The sequence below is a fragment of the Molossus molossus genome, unplaced genomic scaffold (genome assembly GCF_014108415.1).
Source record: "Molossus molossus isolate mMolMol1 unplaced genomic scaffold, mMolMol1.p scaffold_m16_p_19, whole genome shotgun sequence".
NCBI classification, from domain to species: Eukaryota; Metazoa; Chordata; class Mammalia; order Chiroptera; family Molossidae; genus Molossus; species Molossus molossus.
In genome coordinates, this window is record NW_023425354.1 from 12,944,429 (window position 1) to 12,957,806 (window position 13,378).

The following is a 13,378-nucleotide window of genomic DNA, read 5'->3' on the forward strand; positions in this document are numbered from 1 at the left end:
TCGAGGACCTCTCCTGGGCTCACTTGCTACTTCTCTCTGAAGGTCCGCCTGGGACCTGTAGTCATGTCCCCCTTTAGTCCCCTGCTCTGACCCCAGCTGGGCCCAGGGCTGATCGATTGCCTTGCCCTTCTCCTTGGTGCAGCTGCCCTTCTCCTGCTCTCTGCAGCCAACCAGCAGCGCTTGAGTCCTGCTCTGGAGCTCTCCTTCCTGCCCATCCAAATCCCACTGTCCTGCAAGGCCCCCACCAGGAAGCCTCCCAAAGTGCCCAGTCCCTGCCCGATCCCTGCTCAGACCCCAGCTCTGCACTTCTCGCCGACCTACGGCCTTGTGCTGCCCATGCGGGCTTTGTTTTCCAGTTACCCTAGAAGCTTGGGGGTTCCTGCTTCCACCATCCCCCTACCCTGCTGACTCCCACCTAGCCTGTACATTTATTATTTTGTTGTTTGACCCAGAGCCATGTAAGAGAGACTCCTAAAAAGGGAGGCTTTGTTTTGTGGTAGTACGCTTTAAGGGCCTTAGTCAGGTGACGCCTTCATTTTCTAATCATTACATCAGAAGCCCCCTAGAATGACAAGGTCACCATAGAATGGTCCCTGGAATCCTACAAAGTAGGGCCCCAACCTGCCAGCTGCTGGAGTGACTGGGACCAGTCACGGCTCGGAGCTCAAGAGCCATTACGCAATTAATGTGAGTGTAAAGCCAGGCTGGGCTCCCCTTCCTGTTGACCTTGGGGAGACCCTAAAACGCTCCTTGGCCATCCAGGCTCTGGAGAAATCCCTGCCCACAGGGAACTGGAGAGCCACAGCCAGCGCGTGGGGACCAGTGAGAGCAGCACCCGTTTTTACCAGCTCCCCCTGGAACTCCAGATGGGGCAGGCGGCTAAAGCACTGGAGCTGGGGTTTCACGTCAACCTCTCCATTGCGCAGCGATGCCCACTCAGAGCCAGATTGGTCTCTGGGCTGCCACAGGGAACTGGCTTGTTTTGGCATCTGCCTCCACTGAGCTGGGGCCCTTCCTCTCTGGCTGCTTTGCATAGTGGCACTAATTCTGTCCTGCCTCCACCAGGGACCCTGCAGCCGGGCTGGGGGTGGGGGCAGTCTTCACTTCTCCCCGCAGAGGGTCTCCCCCTGCCTGGGGCTGCCCTGCGTTAAGGGAGGCCTTGGCTTTACCGAAAGGCAACTTAATACCTTTGAGTAACTGAGTTTCCCTAACAGGTTGAAGTGCTGTCGGCAGAGAATCACTTGAGCAGTGAGGCCTGCCTTCCTCACCAAACACTCACAGAGGGCATTTGCCTTCCTGGTTGGGATAGAGAAGCCCCCTGGGTCTGTTTTTCTGTTCTAGGGAATCGCCACGTCTGACTTAGGCGGTGGAAACAGAGGTGGGTGAGGCTGGTGGGGATGATGAACATCTCAAGTCTCAGTTGTTTTGTCTGCAAAATGAGAATCATAAACCCTGCCTGAGGGACAGGAGTCGAACAAGGCGCTGTTTGTGTTTTTTAATTAGCATACAGTAAAAACGACTTTGTTTTCTTTCGGCGTACAGTTTGCTGAATTCTATCGGGCACGAATGTAGGTTTGTGTAGCCACCACCAGCAAACTACAGAACAGGAACCAGAACCTTTTACCGGGCCCCCAAAATACTTATATAGACAGCAACTCTTAATGCCCATAACATTTTATTGAGCACGTCCATATCTGTCGACATGGCCTTGCTTACGCCCAGCACACGGTGGAAAAAATGCCATCTTTGCCAATTTTCCTTTGCCCACACGTCCCCAAGCCCCGAAGGCCCCACTCCTTCCTAATGGGCTGGTGTCACACCACTGGCACCTTCCAGGAGTCCAGCTTTGGCTGGGCCGCAGCTTGGCCCTCCCCAGGAGGCAGGCCTGCGGCCCCTTGGTGGGCACATGGCCCACTGCCCACTGGGGGAATCCAGCCGGTCCCTGGGGCCCGGGGTAAGCACAGGCTGCTTCCTCCTCCGTTCTAGCTTGACTTCCGGCCCTCTCACTGCAGGTGCTGCTAGGCCTGGGGTGCTCTGACCGAGGGTTTGGGTGTTTTTCCAGCAGATTGGAGGTGAGAGAAAAACAAAACAAAACTCGAAGAGCTGCTCCTGTTTGGGTGTCCCTGGCAGGTAGTGCTGGTCCCTGAGCAGGTGTGTAGCCTGGCTGGGTCTCTGTGAAGGGCCTCAGGGGCCACCTCGGCACACAGGGTTTGGGACTCTCGGATTCTGTCCGCGCGTGCTCTGCTCTCTTTAGTTGCCAGATCCAGGCCCATATTAGTGAAATTTTTGAATTTGTTCCTGATTATGGCCCCAAGGGACCTGCCAGCGACTCCGCTGCAAACAAAACCAAAAACCAAAAACAAACAACAACCCCCACAAACCTTCCACTTGGAAACCATCAGCTGCTGTCTCCAACCCAAGAGGCTTTCCTCAGAAACTTAACAAGCGTTAAAGCCCGAGTTCAGAGTAGTTTGTTAAAACACATTTAGATGGATCCTAATGCAATTTTCAAACTGAGAAGGGAAGGAGGGAGGGGGGGAGAGAGAGAGGAAGACATTCTCCCCAGGGACCTAACATCACTTTCTCACATTGCCCAAGTGGGAAGGCTGGACTCCCTGTGAGGGCCCGCTTAGGGCTGACGTGCTGAACGCCGTGTCTGTGGAGAACATTTGTGTGTCCTTAGGACCAGCATCTGCGTGCTTCCTTGTCTACTTTTTCCGTTGAAATGTTTTCATGTATGTATTGCCATGCAGTGAAAGATCTGGTGTTTGTTGTTATTATTATTTTTTGCACTTGTCATTTTAAATCACTCTGCTATGAGGAGGACATCGAGACACAACATGGCCTGCCTTGTCTGGCCAGCTGGCCAGCTGAACTCTTCCCTTGGCACCATTTCTTCCAGCCATTCAGTCTACTCAGCAGATGCTTGTTGAGTTCCTGGGCCGGGGACCGTGCCAGCTGCCCCCTGCTTCCCTGGGCGATTCTCTCACCTCTATATCTTAACTATTTCCTTGGTGACAATTTTCACAATGTGAAATGTCTGTATATATTTTACCATTATGTATTTATTTGTTTGCTATTGTCTTTCTTCCCATAGACTGTAAGCTCCAGCAGAGAAAGGATTGTGTCTTTTGTTCATCTACGTATGTCCATCTGCCTGGTGCAATGTCTGGCAAATGGAAGGAGTTGTCAAGTACTTGTTGAATCAGTTAGTACTTGAATAAGAGAATGAGGAATGAATGAATGAATGAATGAATGAATCCACCTCAAAGAGCCTACAGTTCCTTAAAGGGCATAAGATATCCACACATAACCACAGAATAAGGTAAAAGGAGGCAGAAGTCATTTCCTGCTGAGATCACCGATCAGGAAAGCACCCCAGACTTTCCACAGCTGCTGGACACCCCTTGGTTCTGACTACTTGGTTCTGGCCTGTCTTCTTGGGGAATAATCCACCAAGTGGAAATTACTTAGTAGGTCCAGTTATATAGATGGCTATGCACTTCTACATTGTTCAGAGATCCTCAGCCAGTTGTAAACAACACCCTCCAACTCATCCTCCATGCTTGAACCCTCTGGCTAACCCCAGGGTTCAATGAGATAAAGGAAGTGAAAACTCATGCACACTGAGACGTGCAATACACATGTGAAGGATGATGTGGCTTGGTTCATTAAATCAGGCTACACAGGATTGTTTTTCTGCTGCTTTTCTTGGTGCCTATGGGCCTCATTCTGGGCTGCAGCTCCTTGCATTCAACTTCCCCCTCCCTCCTTGAACGTCTGAGCAGAGACCTGACGCTGCCCTGCTGGCTTTGTCTGGAAGAAAGCTCTGTGCACACCCAGCAGCTCCACCGTCCTTCCTGAACGAGGCTTCTAAAGAGCTGGGCTCAGTGGGAACACCAGGCCTTGAGCAGCCATCACTTAGGAGCGGGGAGAGTCCAGGCAAACTGCTTTATCTCTTTGAGCCTGAAAGTCCTCTATTAAATGGACCTCAGCCTTCTATCGCCCAGGACAGCACCTGGCACATAGTGGGCACTCCGAAGTATTGATCTCCTTCCCCATGTCCCCTGGAGAAGCCTATGGGAATCCCCACATTAGGAAGGTTCTAATGCGACGACCCTTACTACAGCTCCTCATGTTGTGGTGACCCCCAACTATAAAATTATTTTTGTTGCTACTTCATAACTGTAATTTTGCTACTGTTATGAATCGCCATCGGAAATATGTGTTTTCCAATGGTCTTAGGCGACCCCTGTGAAAGGTTCGTTTTACCCCCAAAGGGGTCGCAACCCACAGGCTGAGAACCGCTGCTCTAGAGACTTTGCTTCAATGACTTGAGTGATCAGCATGGTGTCCAGACCCACACTGGAAGCAGAGGATAGAGTTGTCCCAGGGATAACGCCAGACTCTGGCCTCAAGGAAGGCATGACAGAATGAGCTGTGTGATGTGTGGGCCTCAAGTGACCAAGAGGGAGCGGAAAGAGCTGCCACCAGGCCCTCTGAGGCGGCCCTTAAGCTCAGGGCGAGTGTGACTCTGAATAAGGAGATGGCCGTTAACCCCACAACCTTGAACTTTGGACGGGCTCTGGAAGCCTGAAAGAGACCACTTTTGGATCAAGAACAGACCTGAGAGCTTCCACAGTAGGTACAGAGAACCCCAGAGATGGTCAAATCTGGAAGCACAAAGGGTTTCCCAACACAGTGAAATTCGTGGTGTCCAAGGTAACGGGGGATCCGCCTGAGCTTTCAAGGCAGACTCAGATGCCGGGCACAGCTTCTCCGCACTGGTCACCGCGCAGAGGCCTTTGTTGGGCAGTCTCTGACCTGGAGAAGCAGGGGTCTGGCCCCAGGTGATGCCCCCAGATAGGGTGGGTGACTCCCCGCACTGGAGGGAAAATCCCATCTAAGTCAAAGTTTATCTTCTACTAGTAATGAACCATGTCTCTGGTCTCCGTCGTGAAAAGATCCAGACCAGAGGAGAGGATCACCAGTGTTCACTCCACACCCTTGAGTTCTTCCCTCGTTGCGTCCAGTAGTTGCTTCTGTGGTAACCTTTACGTAAAGGCATATCCCCAGGGGTCCCCAGAGTCCTGGGGACCAACCTAGTTCTGGGGTCAGTAGAAGTGGTTTGGTGACAGGCGACGCTCCCTGGTCTGGCCGGTGCCATCTGCTGTGTGCTGTGACCTGCCTCAGCTGCACCTCACTCGCACCACGCTCCTGTGGCTCTCAAGCAGTCCCCACCTTGAGCTGTGTACCCCCAAATCTAGGGCGGCCTAGGGCTCTTCTCCCAGGGTCCACCATTCACATGCAAGTTCCCTAGCCTTAGCTAGAAGCCTGTCGTGAAGGGTTCCGTATTGGTACCCCTTCCCAGGTGACAAGGAGGAAGGAGTGGCAGACGGGACAGAGACTGTGAGGAGCTCAGGGACACTCCTCCACTTCCCACCTGGCTCCTCCTCATCGGTGGAGTCAGAAGAATGAGAGGAAAGGGTTGTTCCCACCTTCCTCAGAGCCTGTAGCTTTGATGACACCCCACCCTGATCCCACAGCCCTGCCTGGGGAACAGCTCCCAGGGGCCCCAGTGCCCTCCCAAGCAGATAACAAATCAAAGGCATGTTCGGGCAGTGTTTCAGAATGATGGGAGGAAAGGGAGCTCTACCTTCTGGTCCTAAAAGGGAGAGATGGCAAGGTGCAAGTACTCACAGTTATGGACCAAGTACTCACCTGAGGATATTTTTCTACTTATCTTCAGACAGAGTGGGAGGGAGGGAGAGAGAAGAAGAGAGAAACATCAACGTTCGACCAGGACCAGAGACGAACCAAAACCAAGGTATATGTCCTTGATCAGAATCAAACCCGCGACTCTTTGGTCCTCAGGCCGACGCTCTAACCACTGAGACAAATTGGCTGGGGTGAGGGGGAAGAGGATGTGACCTCTCAATGTTGGTTGCCAACACCATAACCAACCACCTCTAGAAGGGTTTGGTTATTTGTTTTCCCACAGGGTCAAGTGCTAAATGTTCTTAGACTCAAGGGGCAAAAGATTTAAACAAAGGAGAATGTGTTCTTTCCTGTTATTATTCCCGGGGGCAATTTTTTTTTTTCTCTTATTGATTTTTAGAGAGAGAGGAGGGGAGAGGGAGAGAGAGATAGAAACATTGATGAGAAATAACATCAATTGGCTGCCTCGTGCATGACCCCCACTGGGGATTGGGCCCACAACTTGGGCATGTGTCCTGACCGGGAATCGAACAGGTGACCTCTGGATGCATGGGTTGATGCTCAACCACTGAGCCACACTAGCCGGGCCCTGGGGGCTAGTTGATGCTGATAACCTTCTGATGCTGAAATAGCCAGGACCCTGGGCACCAAGAGGCTGGAAGGCAGCAGTTTCCAACATGCACCTGTGTCTCTGGGCCGTCCTCACCTGGGAAATAAGAGACAACAATATGCCCTTTAGGAGAGGACAAAATGAGGCAAAATGAAGACTCTTGTGGTTAGGAGCAGGGTCCCTGTGTTCAGAAGGATGTGAAGTTAAAATAACTGAGTGGCGCCCATCTAGTCTGCTTGGGAGAAAGGGCTTCAGATGATGCAACATTGGAGGTCTGCTGCCTTGGCCAAGGTAGCTTGTGGAAGTCAACCTCTCTGACTTTGGTCTCTTCCTCTGTAAAATGGGCTGATAAGAATGTTTCTTTCACAAGATGGTCACCTGGGTCAAATGTGAGAAGGCACAGGCATGCTCTTCACAACCCAATAAGCTCTATGCAAATATTAAAAGGAGAAGACAGAATGGGAAGAGACTACAAGGAGTAGAGAGAGCATCTTTCAGGGTGCCATACCCTGAGTTCCAGCACTGGAAACAAGACTCAAATGCTTAGGTTCTCTTCCAACTTTGAGATTCTCGGATGGTGACAGGGCTGCAGGAAGAAGCACTTGTGGCACCTGTTTATTCCTGAGATTTCTGCTTCCCACTTTGCATCTCTGTGCAGGTCCGAAGGAGCACCCATACCCAAAGTTTTGGTCCTTTGCCCTCCCACCTGGGGGAGAGCCAACTCTCAGGGAAAGGGGAGGGCAGTGTGTGGGGCTGATGTCCTCTAGTGGCCAGTATTAGCACTGCATCTAGCTGTCTGAGGCCAGACCAGGTGATGAGATGGTCTGAGGATGGTGACAGAGGCAAAGGTAGAATCTGGGCTGAACTGTGCCTCCAAACCCAAGAATCTGTTATTGCATTGACCACTTTTACCAACACACACTTTCTCTATGGTGGATGGAGGGAAATTGTGAAGGGAAGAGGAAAGGGATATAGCGAAGATAGGCTAGCAGGCTTGAAAAAACAGTATGGGATTTCAAGATGGTGGCAGGTTCAGCGGAAGCTACACTGACCTTCTCCCAGGACCAAAATGGAATTTCAATTGAAATATAGAAAAATCATTCTGAATAACCAACTGAAGACCAGCTGGAGTGTTGTAGGCGGCACCAGGTGTTAGATGGTGGGGTCAGACTGGACCTGAGTTCAGCAACCTCAGTGCTTGAGTTCCAGCTAGGAATAAATTCAGAGCCAAGGCTCAAACTATGAGAGAACATTTATTTGGAAAATCATAGAGATAGAAGAAGTAACTTGTAGAAGAAATGGGTTTAGGAAACAAGATACAGAGGTAAAGGAAGGGACCTTGGAGCTTGGGAATGAAGAAGGTAATGGTAATGCACCTGGGAGGTGGAGAGGGAGAGGGAGAAGGAAAAGGCGTGGTTGTGCTCCTGGGAGGGAGAGCATACTGGGCCCCCTGTCCTAAGGATTTTAAAGGTGATTTTAGTGAAGGTCCCAGGGGAAGATCTCAATAGAATATTCAGCAATTTCCTAGGTATGTCCTTTCAGGGTCTAGTTTTCCAATGATTGATAGGTTGGTGCCAGGGTAGGGGTTATTAGAAAATGCAGCTAGTCTTGAGTTTAGCCAGTGGCATTGCTTGTCTGGTTGGCTACATTTCTGGGTCTGGAGCTGAAATGCACTGCGGCTTAGATATTATCTCTAGGGCCCTGGCAGGTTTGGCTCGACGGTTAGAGCACTGGCCCATGGACTCAAGGGTCACAGGTTCAATTTCTGTTCAAGGACACATATCTGGGTTATAGATCTGATCCCTGGCCCCAGTGGGGGTCGTGCAGAAAACAACCAATCTCTCACATCAATGTTTCTCTCTCTCTCTCTCTCTCTCTCTCTCCCTCCTTCCCTCCCTCCCTTCCACTCTATCTAAAAAGCAATGGAAAAATATCCTCAGGAGAGGATTAAAAAAAAGATATTATCTCTAGGGAAGGAAAAGTCAGGGGGGTCAAACTGCATGACTGCAATATACAGGGGAGGAAAGGTCACCCTGGGTAAGGTCCCACACTAAAATTGTCCTTTGCTAGACACCTGGGGCATTCAACCCTGGAGACCTTCTGTACCTGGCCCACCGTCCTTGCTCAGCTCATATTTGCCTAACTGCCTATCATGTGAGGACGTGAAGAGGAGCCCACATTGAGACTGGTAGGAAGTGTAGATGCACAAGAGGGCTGGCTAGGCTCCCCACAGGCAGCAGCTGAAGTTCTGGAGGGATATCTCAGCTGTGTGGGGGTTTCCCTGAGAAGTCTGGGGTCTAAACCCCAAGCTGTGCTCCTCAGCCAATAGTAACAGAACTAGGAAAGGTGCCCACATAACATCTGGCTGTGAAAAGCACCAGGGGTTCTGTCTGGCAGGGAGAGACAGCTAGAAACACAGGCACCCTCTTAAACGGCCAACACACTAAATTTTATTTGTAGCTACTCACCCTGGGCTTCAGCAGAGGGAGGGCAGAGTGGACTAGAGACGTGTGAGCAGAGTTGGGTTTGGTGGCCCTAAGGAGAGAGCTGGAAAGGAAGTCACCAGGATCCCTGTGCTGAGTCATTCCCCCATGCTACAGAAGCCATTTTTCTCAGGCAGAGTTTTCCCATCGATGTAAGCTTTAGCCTGGGGGAAGCAATTGCCCACACATTGGAAACTCTCTTACCCTACACTGTGGAGTTTACACCTGAATGGGGACTATAACCTGAGTCTCATTAAGTAGCTGAGATTAACAGTCAGGCAGTCAGAGGCAGATCTCTGGGTGCTTTGAGTCTTTGCTTGACCTTTCCTCTGCCTGAGTCTAGAAAAAGCAGACTTTTGTGTTCAACTTGTTTTTCCAATATGCACCCAGCTCCTCAGAGAGAGCCAAAGGTATGAGTCATTGATAGCTCCAAACAGGGTACTCAGGGCCAGTCATAAACAGCATCTAACATTGGCCTGTACTGGAGACCCTCTGAAGAGGCCCCTAACCAATAAACCCAGTGGCCAGCTTCAGTCAACAATAGAGCAGGACCCAGTAAGCTTCATAAGCAGTATATCTACAGGAAGATTTTGGCAGGCTTCAAACCCTGCTGAGGCAAATTCTTCATGTGATAAGCACATGTACAGCAGCCTGCACATTGTGTTGGGAGTTGAGCCACACTATTAGTCAGCCTGAGGGCCAGGCCCATGCATAGATGAGCCAATAGCAATCAAGACTCAATTACAGCCCTGGTTTGTGTTTCTCAGTGGTTAGAGCATTGGCCCAGGCACTGGTTTGGTTTCCAGTCAAGGGCACATACCTGGGTTGCAGGTTTGATCCCTGGCCCCAGTCAGGGTGTATGTGGTAGGCAATCAATCAATGTGTTTCTCTCCAATCAATGTTTCTCTATCCCTCTCCCCCTCCTTCCCTCCCTTCCACTCTCTCTGAAAAACAATGAAAAAAAATATCCTCGTGAGGATTAACATCAACAAAAAAAGATTCAATTACAACAGGAGGGCTCACACAATGCACACGAGGGACATTATTAGAGCACCCAGGTCTAGTGATCAGGGAGATTGTGCCACTGGGTCCCAAAAATTACCACTACATAAGGCAACCCTACAAAGACTGGGAGTCATAGCAGATCTACCTAATACTTAGAAACAAACTCAAACAGGCAGCTTAAATGGGGAGACAATGAAACAAGCCCCAAATGAAAGAACAGAAAAATTATCCAGAAGAGCTAAATAAAATGGAAATAAGCAATTTATCAGATAAAGAGTTCAGAGTAATGATTATAGAATGATCAACAGCATGAAAAAATGTATAGAAACTGTGGAAAACAACCTTAGAAATGAAGAATGACATAGCAGAAATAAAGAATACACTGGATGGAATAAACAGCAGATTAGAAGAAGCCGAGGATCAGATCAGTGAATTAGAAGACAGGGTGGGGAAAAAAAAGTCACTCAATCAGAGAACCAAAATTAAAAAATTAAAAAACAGGAGGACAGTTTAGAGAGCTGTGGGACAACATGAAACATAACATCTACATGCTGGGAGTACTAGAAGAAGAAGTAAGTGAGCAAGGGATAGAGAACCCGTTTGACAAAATAATGGCAGAAAACTTCCCTAACTTGGTGAAGGAAAAAGTCATATAAGTTAAGGAAGCACAGAGTCCTAAGCAAAAAGAATCCAAAGTGGCCCATGCTAAGATACATTATAATTAAAATTTCAAAATACAAAATAATTAAAATGCAAAAGACAGAGGATCTTAAAGGCAGCAAGAGAAAAGCAATATGCTACCTACAAAGGAGCTCCCATAAGGCTGTCAGATAATTTATCCATGCCAGAGGGAATGGCATGAAGTATACAAGGTAATGAAAAGCAAGGATCTGAAATCAAGACTACTCTATCCAGCAAGGGTATCATTCAAAATAGAAGGTGAAAAAAAGAGCTTCCCAGACCAAAAAAAAAAAAGGCTAAAGAAATGTATTACCACCAAACATTGCAAGAAATATTAAAAGGACTGCTGTAATAAGAAGAAATATATAGAGAAACATAGGCATAAAAAATAAAAATGATAATAAATAAGTACCTTTCAATAATAACCTTAAATATAAATGGGTTAAATGCCCCAATCAAAAGACATAAGGGTCCGGCTAGTGTGGCTCAGTGGTTGAGCATTGACCATGCACCAAGAGGTCACTGGTTCGATACCTGGTCAGGATACATGCCCAGGTTGTGGGCTAAATCCCCAGTGGGGGACATGCAGGAGGTGGCCAATCGATGTTCTCTCTCATCAATGTTTCTATCTCTCTCCCCCTTTTACTTCCTCTCTCTCTAACATCAATAAAAGGAAAAAAAAATTTAAAAAAAAAAAAAAAGACATAAGGTAGCTGAGTGGATAAGAAAAATGACCCATATATATGCTGTCTACAAGAGACCCACCTCAGAACAAAAGATGAAAGTAAAAGGATGGGGAAAAAATGTTTCCATGCAAATGGAAACAAAAAAAGCTGGGGTAGCAATACCCATATCTGACAAAATAGATTTCAAAATGAAAGCCATAGCCCTGGCTGGCTTGGCTCAGCAGTTAGAGCATTGGCCTGCATACCAAAGGATTGCAGGTTTGATTCCTGATCAAGGACACATACCTGGGTTGCAGGTTCAATCCTTGGCCTGGTCAGGGTCTTGTGGGAGGCAATCAATTGAAGTGTGTCTTTCACATCACTTACTCCCTTCCACTCTATCTAAGAAAAATCAATGGAAAAATATCCTTGGGTCAAGATTAACAAAAAACAACAAAAAATAAAGGCCATGGCAAAAGACAAAGGTGATCACTACATAATACCAAAAAGATTAATCCAACAAGAAGATATAACCCTGATAAACTTATATGCATATGCACCCAGTATATATTTTTTAACTCCTGTAGGACTTTAAGGGAGAGATTGACAGCAATACACTCATTGTAGGGGACTTGGCACCCCACTGACATCACTGGATAAATCTTCTAGACAAAAAAATCAACAAGGAAACAGTGGCCCTAAATGATACACTAAATTAGATATATTCAATTAATATTTACAGAATATTTCACCCCAAACCTGCAGAATATATATTCTTCTCAAGGGCACATGGGACATTCTCAAAGATAGACCACATGTCAGTACACAAACTAAGTCTCTATAATTTCAAGAAGATTGAAATCATATCAAGCATCTTCTTGGATCACAGTGGCATGAAATTAGAAGTCAACTACAATAAAAACACTCAAAAACATTCAAACACATAGAGGCTAAATAACATGTTTTTAAACAATGAATGGGTTACCAATGAGTTCAAGGAAGAAATCAAAAACTTCTTGGAAACAAATAAAAATGAACACAAAACAACCCAAAATCTATGGGACACAGCAAAAGCAGTCTTGAGAGGGAAGTTGATAGCACTACAGGCCTACCTCAAAAAGAAAAAATTCTAATAAACTATCTAACCCTACAACTTAAAGACTTAGAAAGAGAACAACAAGGAAAGCCCAGAGTAAGTAGAAGGAAGGAAATAATAAAGATCAGAGGGGAAATAAATGATACACAGACTTAAAAAAAAAAAAGATCAATGAAACCAAGAGCTGGTTCTTTGAAAAGATAAACAAGACTAAGGAACCTTTAGCCAGACTCATTAAGAAAAAAAGAGAGAAGACTCAAATAAACAAAATCAGAAACAAGAGGTGAAGTAACAACTGACACCAGAAATACAAAGGATTGTAAGAAAATACTATATGCCAGCAAATTGGACAACCTAGGCAAAATGGACAATTTCCTAGAAACATATAATCTTTCAAAAATTAACCAGGAAGATTCAGAAAACTTGAACAGACCAATAACAACTAATGAAATTGAAACAGTAACCAATAAATTCCCAGTAAACAAAAGCCCTGGTACAGATGGCTTCACAGGGGAGTTTTACCAAACAGTCAAAGAGAAACTAACACCTATCCTCCTCAAGCTTTTCAAAACCATTCAAGAGGAAGGAAGACTGTCAAGCTCTATTTATGAGGCCAGCATTATCCTAATTCCAAAACCAGATAATGACACTACAAAGAAAGAAAATTACAGACCAATATCTCTGATGAACATAGATGCCAAAATCCACAACCAAATATTAGCAAATCGGATCCTGTAATTAAAAAAATATTTCAGCCCTGGCCAGTTTGGCTCAGCAGTTAGAGCGTTGGCCTGTGAACCAAAGAGTCACGGGTTTGATTTGAGTCAAGGGCTTGTACTTCTGCTGCAGTTTGATCCCTGGCCCTGGTTGGGGTCGTGTGGGAGGCAACCAATTGATGTGTCTCTCTCACCTCTCTCTCTCTCTCTCTCTCTCTCTCTCTCTCTCTCTCTCTCCCTCCCACTCTATCTGAAAATAAATGGAAAAATATCCTTGGGTAAGGATTTTTTTTTAAAAAAAAGATTATTCACCGTGACCAAGTGGGGTTTATCCCAGGGATGCAAGGCTGGTACAATATTTGTAAATCAATAAATGTGACACACCATATAAACAAAAGATAAAA